This window comes from Mizuhopecten yessoensis, unplaced genomic scaffold (assembly GCF_002113885.1).
Source record: "Mizuhopecten yessoensis strain PY_sf001 unplaced genomic scaffold, ASM211388v2 scaffold3717, whole genome shotgun sequence".
Taxonomy (NCBI): Eukaryota; Metazoa; Mollusca; class Bivalvia; order Pectinida; family Pectinidae; genus Mizuhopecten; species Mizuhopecten yessoensis.
In genome coordinates this window covers 173,042-184,361 of record NW_018405184.1, presented here as the reverse complement: position 1 = coordinate 184,361, position 11,320 = coordinate 173,042, and positions in this window count along the sequence as shown.

Sequence of the window (11,320 nt, the reverse complement as noted above, 5' to 3'; positions counted from 1 at the left end):
ACTGAGTGACGAAACAACTATGGAGTCATACAATCTATTTGAATTGTTGACATTACTGCATTTTAGACAGGTCCATGTATTTTCTAGATGTTGGGTATCGGAAAGAGAAATAGAGTCTGATCTTAGACACTCAACATGGCCCCATTGGTTACATTTGTCACAAACATACTTATTTTGTGAGCTCTTCACTGGTTAGTAGCATAGTAAACAGGGGGATTTGTTTCGTCTATGGACCGACATTTAGGACAGTGCCAGTTCCCCGACGGATGGTCAGTGTGATGTTGGAAGCTAGCAGATGACATGCTAATACAGTCCATGTGAGCCCAGTTGTTACACTCATCACAGCCTATGCTGTTTTGGTTGTTTTTGACAGCTCGACTACAGATAATGCAAGGGAATTTCGCCCTGGGACCTGGGTTAAATTCTACCTGATTGCTTAGTTATATCTTGATCAAAAGGTGGATATTTTTAGAATTTACACGAACAGTGTAGTGTTTGTTTGAGACATGTTTCAGTCAGTAGTTAATGTCACTATTGGTGCTGTAAACTGCCTGGATTTGACACGATATTTGTTGGTCTAGTGCTTTAGGTGGGATTTGCACTGCAAGTGTCATGGGGGTTTCTGTACAAGGGCAGCTTGAGTACCCAATGCCATAGGTGAAGTTTGTAATCTCAACTCTGGAGTGACTGCTCGATTATCCAAAGTAATAGAGATGGTGATTTGTTAGCTTCACTTTGGTCAGACTTTCATCAGGTGTTGTGTTGAAGTGTAGTTGGTAGAACAAACTACAGAATGAAATAATCACCATGAGTTTGGGGAATATCATGATTGGGTGTTGTCTTACCGGCATGATGGTGAGTCGGTAGTATCGTGCTCGAGTAGGAAACTGGTGCAAACAGTGCTGAAATAATCTTAATTACGTTAGATATGACGATGAATGATTACGTCTTCGTCCTGAGGGTCAACTCCCAGGCACAGATGAAACACAAACAAATGAGACCTGTTGTTAGTGATGAATAGAATAGGAATAGGTCAAAGATAGATGCCTATCTACGATACAAACCGACAACACACTTACCGGATGTAAACAATGGGTCACGTGACTATAATGGCGGGAGATAGATGTACTTCAAGGGATTTACAGAACTAAGAAAGTACAGTAAAAAATCGAAATATATGCTATCATCTAATTAGCATGTTATGATACTAAACCAATGGCTAAACATGAAATTTGACAATGAGCTCGTTATCCTCGAAAATTTAGAAAGTATTAGGACTGTGATACAGGAAGATGCCACCTCCCACCTGGGGAGTATTTCGAAACTGATCTAAAATATTTGTGTGTTTTTGGCCTCAAAAACCTTCTGGTGCATTGAAATTCTTTTATAAATTATCTAATGAAATAATTGCTACTAGAATATGTATAGTTGATATTTTTCCACAAAAGGTCGATGTCATCACCAACAAAGGACACGTTTTTTTTTATAAAAAAATCATAATTTGTTCAAAAAACATTTCTGGTCTTTGAAATCGGCAAATCTTAATAAAATATATTGAATTCATATTCGCTAAATTTATTAAGAATAGCACATTTGTAGAGTGTACGAAACCACGTCCCCAACTGCCGTGAAACGTGGAAGTAAATGATGGTAAAAGAAATATCCCATGCGCAGTTCTGCGCATAGGACGTCACATTATCAAATATAGCGCAGATTGCGTACATCTTTTAGATCAAAGTAGATCCGATCTTCCCGGAGATGTATTTGAAAAAAATATGTAAATCTGTTTCAAAAGTGTACGAAATCAGGTACCCTCACTCTATTCGCCGCACGACACCATCACCCGTCCCACCGGCACCACAAGAAGATTACATAGAGCTTTAATGGGTCCATATGACTGTTTTATATTTCTTAATTTTAAAGTATATCAGTATACCATCCAATGGCTGTTTTAATTGGGCCGTGAAATTAACTATGCTTTTAAACAGAGAAGTATATATTTGTATATATATGTATAGGTCTCATAAGTGATAACGACTGTAGGTTTGATGCGTAATAGGCTTCCGGTTGCGCGCGAAATAGAGACGGTCGTACCATAATCGCTCCGTATGAGTTAGAAAAAGTCTATCAATATCTACGGCATCCTTGTATTTATAAAGCCAAATTTATGTTATAAACGTCGGGTAAATATCCATGAACGTTACCGTTGTAAAATTTTCCGACAAATTTCGTAATAATGCACGAATAGGCCTCTTCAAGTGACACAGGGTTTCTGGTTGGTGAAATGAAAATGGCGGCCAGTTTGAAAAATCAACGTGTTCTCTGAAGGTGATGTGGGTGTAGCTGTGGAAATGCGTGAGTAGAAACCCTTTCTAACTTATCAATGAGTGTTACAGGATAAACAAGGCACTTGACAGTATTTGCAACACTGAGGAGGAACACCAGAAAGGCAATCCTAGTTTCGGACAGCAAGGTCGGGGCTTACCTTGAGATTTTTCCCCCCTAGTGGTGGACGTTTTCCGTTTGAACTCTGGTGTATGTCAGGTGCAAGAACATCTAGCCTTGTTGACTTAATAATACAGCGTATTGAAAAGGCAATTAAGAGACATAAATTCGTTTCCTTATACCTATGGAGCGGAACCTGCGACATCGGTGAAAAAGTAGGAAGAAATATCGTAGTGAGGACACCGGACAGTGATGACACAATAAACGAAATAATCTACCACTTTAATAGAGCCATCGAATGCGTAAACAAAAGTCATGGAAGAGTCACAATAAAGCTTGTAGAGTGCCCCCCGTTCAGTACTACAAACTGGAATAAACACAAAGGTCTTCCCAATACCAATGACTTGAAAGAGCAGGACAAAGATATTTCACGTCAATCTAAGCTACTGAACGACAGGATAACTGCGCTGAAACAGAAAACAACCAGTCAACCGTAAAACTAACCAACAATATCCTGCGTTGTCGTAAACAGAAAAGACAAGAGACCCCAGAGGGATCTTGGCGCCCACCTTTGTACCATCTTCATTAGTTCTTTGTCAGTTCGATCTTTTCTCGTCTTTCCTCTAATCTGTTTGATCGAGTCATGTTAACAGTGAATGCACATTGAGGTAACTTTTGATCTAAACTTAATACTGATGTGTATGAAAGCTAACCTCCAAAGTGAGTTTGTCATTTCACATATTTACTAGTACAGTATAACATACTTAATGTGAAAGAAATAGAATCGATCATTGCAATATCTGTTTAGTTCTTCCTTTAGCCATTTTGTTTTTATGATCAGTCTCCAAATATAACATGCGCAACGAGGGGTCAAGGGGAACATACATATTAAATTTGAGAAAGATCTCTGAAGATATTCCTAACAAACCTTCAATGTCAAAAATCGAAGATAGCTGTCGGTTGGCCATTTGGTTTAACTGATCAGTTTCAAAAGTAAACATGAACAATAAAGGATAGTGGGGAACCTGCATTGGCTGGCTCAAAATATATTTTTTGGGCGAGTAAAACATTTGAAGCACTGGCCCAAATGACATATTGGTGGCCCAAATAAATTTGGGAAGAAATGTTTCCACAGCATTTAACACAATGCTTCAGCACATTTAAATTACATATAACATGCCAGTGTTTGTAATATGTAAAACAGAATAAAACATTATATTTTTAATTCTTCAACCCTAGTTAAAACCTGACATGTTCCCCAAAGAAATACACAAAACTCGCACCTCAAAGAAGACACACTGGCTGTATTTTATATAGAAAAATCTGAAAAACAATCATCACATTTTCTAAGTCGCGGACAGTTTGATTCAAATTGAAGTAATGACAACTGAAATATGTACTGCCCCCCAGTTAATGTGGAAGGAACTATAATTTCTTTTATTCATAATTTTTTCAACATTCACCCAAACTATTGTTGTTGGGCCAGTGACTACCTCACTTTTGACAACTTTTGGTCGTCCGAGCAAGACTTTAATCGCCATTGGCGAGCGGGAGACCGTCCATTTCAGGCACTGCTACACAGCTAAGGACCAAGGGGAACCTACATATAAAATTTAAGAAAGATCCCTCTGTCACTTCTTGAGAAATACTGATAACAAACTTTCACTATCAAAATCCAAGATGGCTGCCTGACGGCCATGTTGTGTGTCCAATCAGTCTCANATAAGTAAGGCACTTGACAGTATTTGCGACACTGAGGAGGAACATAGCAGCAGAAAGGCAATCCTAGTTTTGGACAGTAAGGGGTTTACCATGAGGAATTATTTCCCTAATGGTGGACGTTTCCCGTTTGAACTCTGGTGTATGTCAGGTGCAAGAACATCTAGCCTTGTTGACTTAATAATACAGCGTATTGATAAGGCAATTAAGAGACATAAATTCGTTTCCTTATACCTATGGAGCGGGACCTGCGACATCGGTGAAAAAGTAGGAAGAAATATCGTAGTGAGGACACCGGACAGTGATGACACAATAAACGAAATAATCTACCACTTTAATAGAGCCATCGAATGCGTAAACAAAAGTCATGGAAGAGTCACAATAAAGCTTGTAGAGTGCCCCCCGTTCAGTACTACAAACTGGAATAAACACAAAGGTCTTCCCAATACCAATGACTTGAAAGAGCAGGACAAAGATATTTCACGTCAATCTAAGCTACTGAACGACAGGATAACTGCGCTGAAACAGAAAACAACCAGTCAACCGTAAAACTAACCAACAATATCCTGCGTTGTCGTAAACAGAAAAGACAAGAGACCCCAGAGGGATCTTGGCGCCCACCTTTGTACCATCTTCATTAGTTCTTTGTCAGTTCGATCTTTTCTCGTCTTTCCTCTAATCTGTTTGATCGAGTCATGTTAACAGTGAATGCACATTGAGGTAACTTTTGATCTAAACTTAATACTGATGTGTATGAAAGCTAACCTCCAAAGTGAGTTTGTCATTTCACATATTTACTAGTACAGTATAACATACTTAATGTGAAAGAAATAGAATCGATCATTGCAATATCTGTTTAGTTCTTCCTTTAGCCATTTTGTTTTTATGATCAGTCTCCAAATATAACATGCGCAACGAGGGGTCAAGGGGAACATACATATTAAATTTGAGAAAGATCTCTGAAGATATTCCTAACAAACCTTCAATGTCAAAAATCGAAGATAGCTGTCGGTTGGCCATTTGGTTTAACTGATCAGTTTCAAAAGTAAACATGAACAATAAAGGATAGTGGGGAACCTGCATTGGCTGGCTCAAAATATATTTTTTGGGCGAGTAAAACATTTGAAGCACTGGCCCAAATGACATATTGGTGGCCCAAATAAATTTGGGAAGAAATGTTTCCACAGCATTTAACACAATGCTTCAGCACATTTAAATTACATATAACATGCCAGTGTTTGTAATATGTAAAACAGAATAAAACATTATATTTTTAATTCTTCAACCCTAGTTAAAACCTGACATGTTCCCCAAAGAAATACACAAAACTCGCACCTCAAAGAAGACACACTGGCTGTATTTTATATAGAAAAATCTGAAAAACAATCATCACATTTTCTAAGTCGCGGACAGTTTGATTCAAATTGAAGTAATGACAACTGAAATATGTACTGCCCCCCAGTTAATGTGGAAGGAACTATAATTTCTTTTATTCATAATTTTTTCAACATTCACCCAAACTATTGTTGTTGGGCCAGTGACTACCTCACTTTTGACAACTTTTGGTCGTCCGAGCAAGACTTTAATCGCCATTGGCGAGCGGGAGACCGTCCATTTCAGGCACTGCTACACAGCTAAGGACCAAGGGGAACCTACATATAAAATTTAAGAAAGATCCCTCTGTCACTTCTTGAGAAATACTGATAACAAACTTTCACTATCAAAATCCAAGATGGCTGCCTGACGGCCATGTTGTGTGTCCAATCAGTCTCAAAAGTTGCCAGGCACAGCTAAGGACCAAGGGGAACCTACATTTACAATTTGAGAAAGATCCCTCTGGTACTTCTGGAGAAATACCGATAACAAACTTTCACTATCGAAATCCAAGACGGCTGCCTGTCGGCCATGTTGTTAATCCGATCAGTCTCAAAAGTTGCCTAGTACAGCTAATGACCAAGGGGAACCTACATATCAAATTTGAGAAAGATCCCTCTGTCACTTCTTGAGAAATACTGATAACAAACTTTCACTATCAAAATCCAAGATGGCTGCCTGTCGGCCATGCTGTTTATCAGATCAGTCTCAATAGTTGCCCTGCACAGCTTAGGATCAAGGGGAACCTGCATATAAAATTTGAGAAAGATCCCTCTGGTACTTCTTGAGAAATACCGATAACAAGAATTGTTTAAGGACGGACGGCGGACGGACCACGGACGCAGGGTGATTTGAATAGCCCACCATCAGATAATGGTGGGCTAAAAATTGCCACGATACTCCTACAACTTCAGCTTATTGAAATACAGAATCCACCTGGGGAAAAACCTTAGTGAAGTATGGACTAAATTGTTAGTGAGGGATGCACACCAAGTCAAGGAGGTTCATTACCTGGGGGAGGTTCTGATGTTGACAGCGGACACCGAAGACGAGGACTGCCAATTATAATCAACTTACAAGCGATCAGTAGTAGGTGTGATTATCTCATCCAATGGAAACCTACATATCAAATTTGAAATAGATCCGTTTGATACTTCCAGAGAAATAGCAATAACAAACTTTTACTATTAAAATCCAAGATGGTTGCCTGTCGGCCATGTTGTTTGTCCAATCAGTCTCAAAAGTTGCAATGCACAGCTAGGGACCAAGGGGAACCTACATATACAATCTGAGTAGTTTCCGTAGAAAACATCAATACGTTCAAGCATCGACTGAACAAGAACTGGCATACTCATCCCAGGAAGTTCAGTGCTTCCTTTTATCAAACAGTGAACATTACGTGTACATAAACTGTAAATAAACTTTACATATTAAGCAGGCGCGCAACCGGAAGTGAAGGCGTTTAAAGTTAACGCGAATAAAGCAAAAAGAAGAGGCATCGCAACAATCTTTATCGAGATTTCCAATGATGGAAGATTACTATGATTACTATACTTACTTAAATAGATATATATGGGCTAAGACGTAATAACGACAGTGCAGACAAAGAAACTTGTCAAATGTTCAGGACGATCTGTCCCTTTATCAAGACAGGAACATGAACATTTACATATCACAACACATTAAACAGAGAAAAACAGTCACTATGAGACAATAATACAATACAGAAAACATAAACAAACAGAAGTTACTAACATATATATGCATATCCCCTCAGTTAGCGTTTATTAACCGAAGGCTAAAATTAAAGTAAATAATTCATCTTGAATACGCGAGGTCAGGTGAATAGTGAGACAAATGTCCAAGTAGTTCGTGTAACCACGATGTTAAAAAAAAAACTTCGAGTGACACGGTGTATCTGTACCTCGAAATAGCGGACCGGGTCACACCAGCTCGACCAGGTATAAAAATGAAGTCAAAAATGAAAAACTTTGCGTCTTGAATTGACCAGTGGCAGCAGTAGTGGTAGACGTTGGTAACATACCGCTGACTACCATGCCTTTAAGGGGTTTTTTTGTCTGCGGTAAGCCAATTTAATGGACGAAATCAAAATTTGCCAGTGTTTCTTGAAAATGCCTTGAAGAGGTGGCATGTTCGGACGACAGGTAACCACGCAAGGCACACTCTCGGTTCTAGGTCGGATTTGGTATTGCAGTTGACCCACCCTCTTCATTTGTCTGACTTCGATTTATCTATCAGAGTTGCTTTGTATCCCCTGCACAGTTGATGGGACCTGGACCCGTATTCATGAAAGTGATCTCATGCTCAAGCATGGAATTTGTGCTCAAGCCTAATTTCTTGTTTAAGTTATAAATTAATAAACAACTCTTATTTTGTCAATGATTTGGAAAAACATTTGATTAGACTTAGAGCCAAATACTGTTTTCAATTTTCACATTTGACCTTTTGATCGTTTGAGATTATTTAAGCGAGTTACAAGAAGGTTTGAGCACAGAATCTATGGTTGAGCATGAGAACAGTTTCATGAATACGGGCCCAGAGCTTCGCACAACGCTGTGAGAATACCTCATCATCTGAGACAATACGTCTTATTCTCAGCGCTTTTGAATATGGGATACTTTTTGTTGTATGTGGTGGGTGACAACTGGAAGGGTGGAGGTACTGATGGGTGTCAGTAGGTTTACAATATGTGCATTGGTTTCTCTTTATTTTTGTCGTTTGTTTCCACATTTACAATTATCACATTCAGTCAGGTACGTTTAATGTTGTAAGATAAAACTAAAATGAGGCAACACGTTTCTATGCACTGCTTATATTTAACGTATTTTCATAGCGTTAACTTTTAACCAGTGCTGGTTCGGAAAAAATTTATCGTAAGAGGCGACTAAAGTGGCCCCCTTCATAATCGGGGTTGGTGTCTTCCTTGTCTTCTATTTAGAGGACATTGAAGAAATCAAAAACAAACCTGCTGTATCCCACTGCATGTGTATCGTAAAAGGCGACTAATGTGGGGGGTCCTGCAGAATCGGGGGTTTTCTTCCGTGTCTTCTACCAAAAGGATATGGAAGAAGCCAAACTTGATCTGTTGTCCTTTTGCAACATTTGGGATAGTTTTCGTTTCCTATATTTCCTGTCTTCTTTCTTTTCTATCTACTTTCTGTTTCAGGTGGTGTCTCCCTAGGTACCCGTCCACATATGACCCTGGCTGTTGTGTCTCCCTAGGCACCCGTCCACATATGACCCTGGCGGTTGTGTCTCCCTAGGTATCCGTCCTAATATGACCCTGGCGGTTGTGTCTCCCTAGGCACCCGTCCACATATGACCCTGGCGGTTGTGTCTCCCTAGGCACCCGTCCTCATATGACCCTGGCGGTTTTGTCTCCCTAGGCACCCGTCCACATATGACCCTGGCTGTTTTGTCTCCCTAAGCACCCGTCCACATATGACCCTGGCGGTTGCGAGGACGTTAAACCCCAAACAAACAAAATCTTTACGTTCGTTCATTCCAGTGCCTGTTGTTGGAAGATCCAGTCGATAATGTCAAAAATGACGCCACCATATTTGGAATTCATGCGTTTGAAGCAAAAATGTGTCAACAGCTTTTAATTTATACCCGGTGAAATCTTTTCCGTAGAAAGCGAATACATATCTAATAATCAAATGTAAACTTTTAAATATTTATAAAATAATCTTACACATGGACTAGAATTGATCTTCATTAATTGTCGTTTAGGCAACACAAGTATAAAACAGAACAAGTACTAAATGCCAAACGGTACAATTCTAAGCCCGATATGAATATTATGTTATATTATATTTATGTATTTATTTTAGAATAAAAACAATTATGAGTTTTAGCAATTTAGTGAAAAGTAATGTCAGACATTCATTCAGCAATATTTCTCCTTCTGAACATATTAAACGTCAAACTTTGATCGAGAAGCTTATAATGTGATATGTCCCGTTAAAGGTGCGTTATTTGCCGGGGTTGCGGTTGTACAGTGGTGGCGAACGTGACGTCAAAGTCTACATACACGGCAATTGTGGACAGCTTCCGGGGGTCTGTGTTCCTGGTATTAGGAGGATTCAGCGTATTTATGCTCGTCACTTTTATTTGAGTCTAAAACCGACACGCGAAATTTAAGTTTCAGTTTATGATTTTTTTAGTTTTGGTAAAACTGTGGCAAGTATGGTAATTATCTTTTTAATAAAACAAAATCTGTTGTGTCTTCTGCTGCCCCCATCGCAGCAAAACTTTTACACTTCGGTCTATATCTTTTTTGGTCTCACTTTCCGAATCTTTCTCTTCGGTACCCGTCTTTGTATGACGTCATCCTCGACACTATAGGGGTTACGCTCACCTACGTTCTCTGAACCGCTGGACTATTTCATGGAAAAATGGAAGGCTCAGTGTGCAAGGAGATTTGTTTCATCCTTTGATGTACATCCAAACAATATCGCGGTTGTGTAACGGTAACTTTGACTGGCTTTGAAGTCGGGTGTCGCCCTCTGTCATCTTCCAAGGACAGGTATCAGCCCAGCGGCTGGTCAAGTTTTTTTTATTACTCGACACCAATCAAATATCTAGCAGAGTGCCTTCAATTTTGCTATGACATATTCCAGGGGTGCAGAGATTCAAATTGAGTGTAACCCCTGTAGTTGTTGGGATGTAAATGACCTTGGTTGTAGCGAGGACGTAACATCACATACAAACAAACCTCTTAACAATTGCGTCGAATATTTTTATGGTTTCTTATCTTTCATGTCCCAGAAGATCCGGGTGTTTTTTACTTCAACTTCTAGGTGACCTTATTGACATGGGTGGTCGGGTGGCGCAGTGGAAAGTGCACTTGCCTTTCACTAAGGCGGCCAGGGTTTGATTTTCTGATCGGACGTGTAAAGGTATTGGGTCAACTGCCCGACCACGTGGGTTTTATTTCCTCCCACAGTCAGATCCCCCGCGCGCTAGCATCCGGGCCAACAAAAGTGATTAGTATAAGTTGTAAAAACTTGTTTCATAATTGTTGTAAAGTTTATATTTATTATAATTTGAACTCTTTAAATGCTGGGTTTTTTTTAATTCCGAGACTAAATATTTGTATTAACTCATTTGTGATTATTTTTCACTGTTTCAGAATTTTCATCGTTGCATCTAAAATATCAAACAAAATAAGTACCAGCATGCAATGAAAGGGCAATTATCCTGGTTTTACATGACTAACACCGAGGTCGTAGAGTGGAGAGAGTGGAGTACAAACGACAATGCAATCGGAAACCGTCGGCACTTTCCGTAAACGCGTTGTTCTCGATTGGTGGGATAACGCAATACAGACGATTCACGACTGAAATATGGCAAGAAGTGTTTCAGAGATATAGAGTGGTAAATAAAGTTCGAATTGCTCAGTAAGAGATTCATTTCTCTATAAAGCCAATATATTATGCAGAAATATCGATTAAAAATCAATGAAAAAATCTGTTTTTACAACGAATTCGGCTGTATTTAATTACGCTTTTATTTACATTAGTACATAGTTTTACTTCTAGTGGATACGTTTCTATATGCTTATATGTATAATACATAGACATAATTGTGTATGCTCATCGATTTAACTGCATGAAACGTATATCGGTGTCATTATATTCTGTCATGATTTAATTTATTACGTTAAAGCAAAGTTATCATTTTTGAATATCAAACATGAAATAAAAATGTTCAAAAACCTCTCTCTGAAGAGATTTGATCATTCCATAGTATGCAGCGA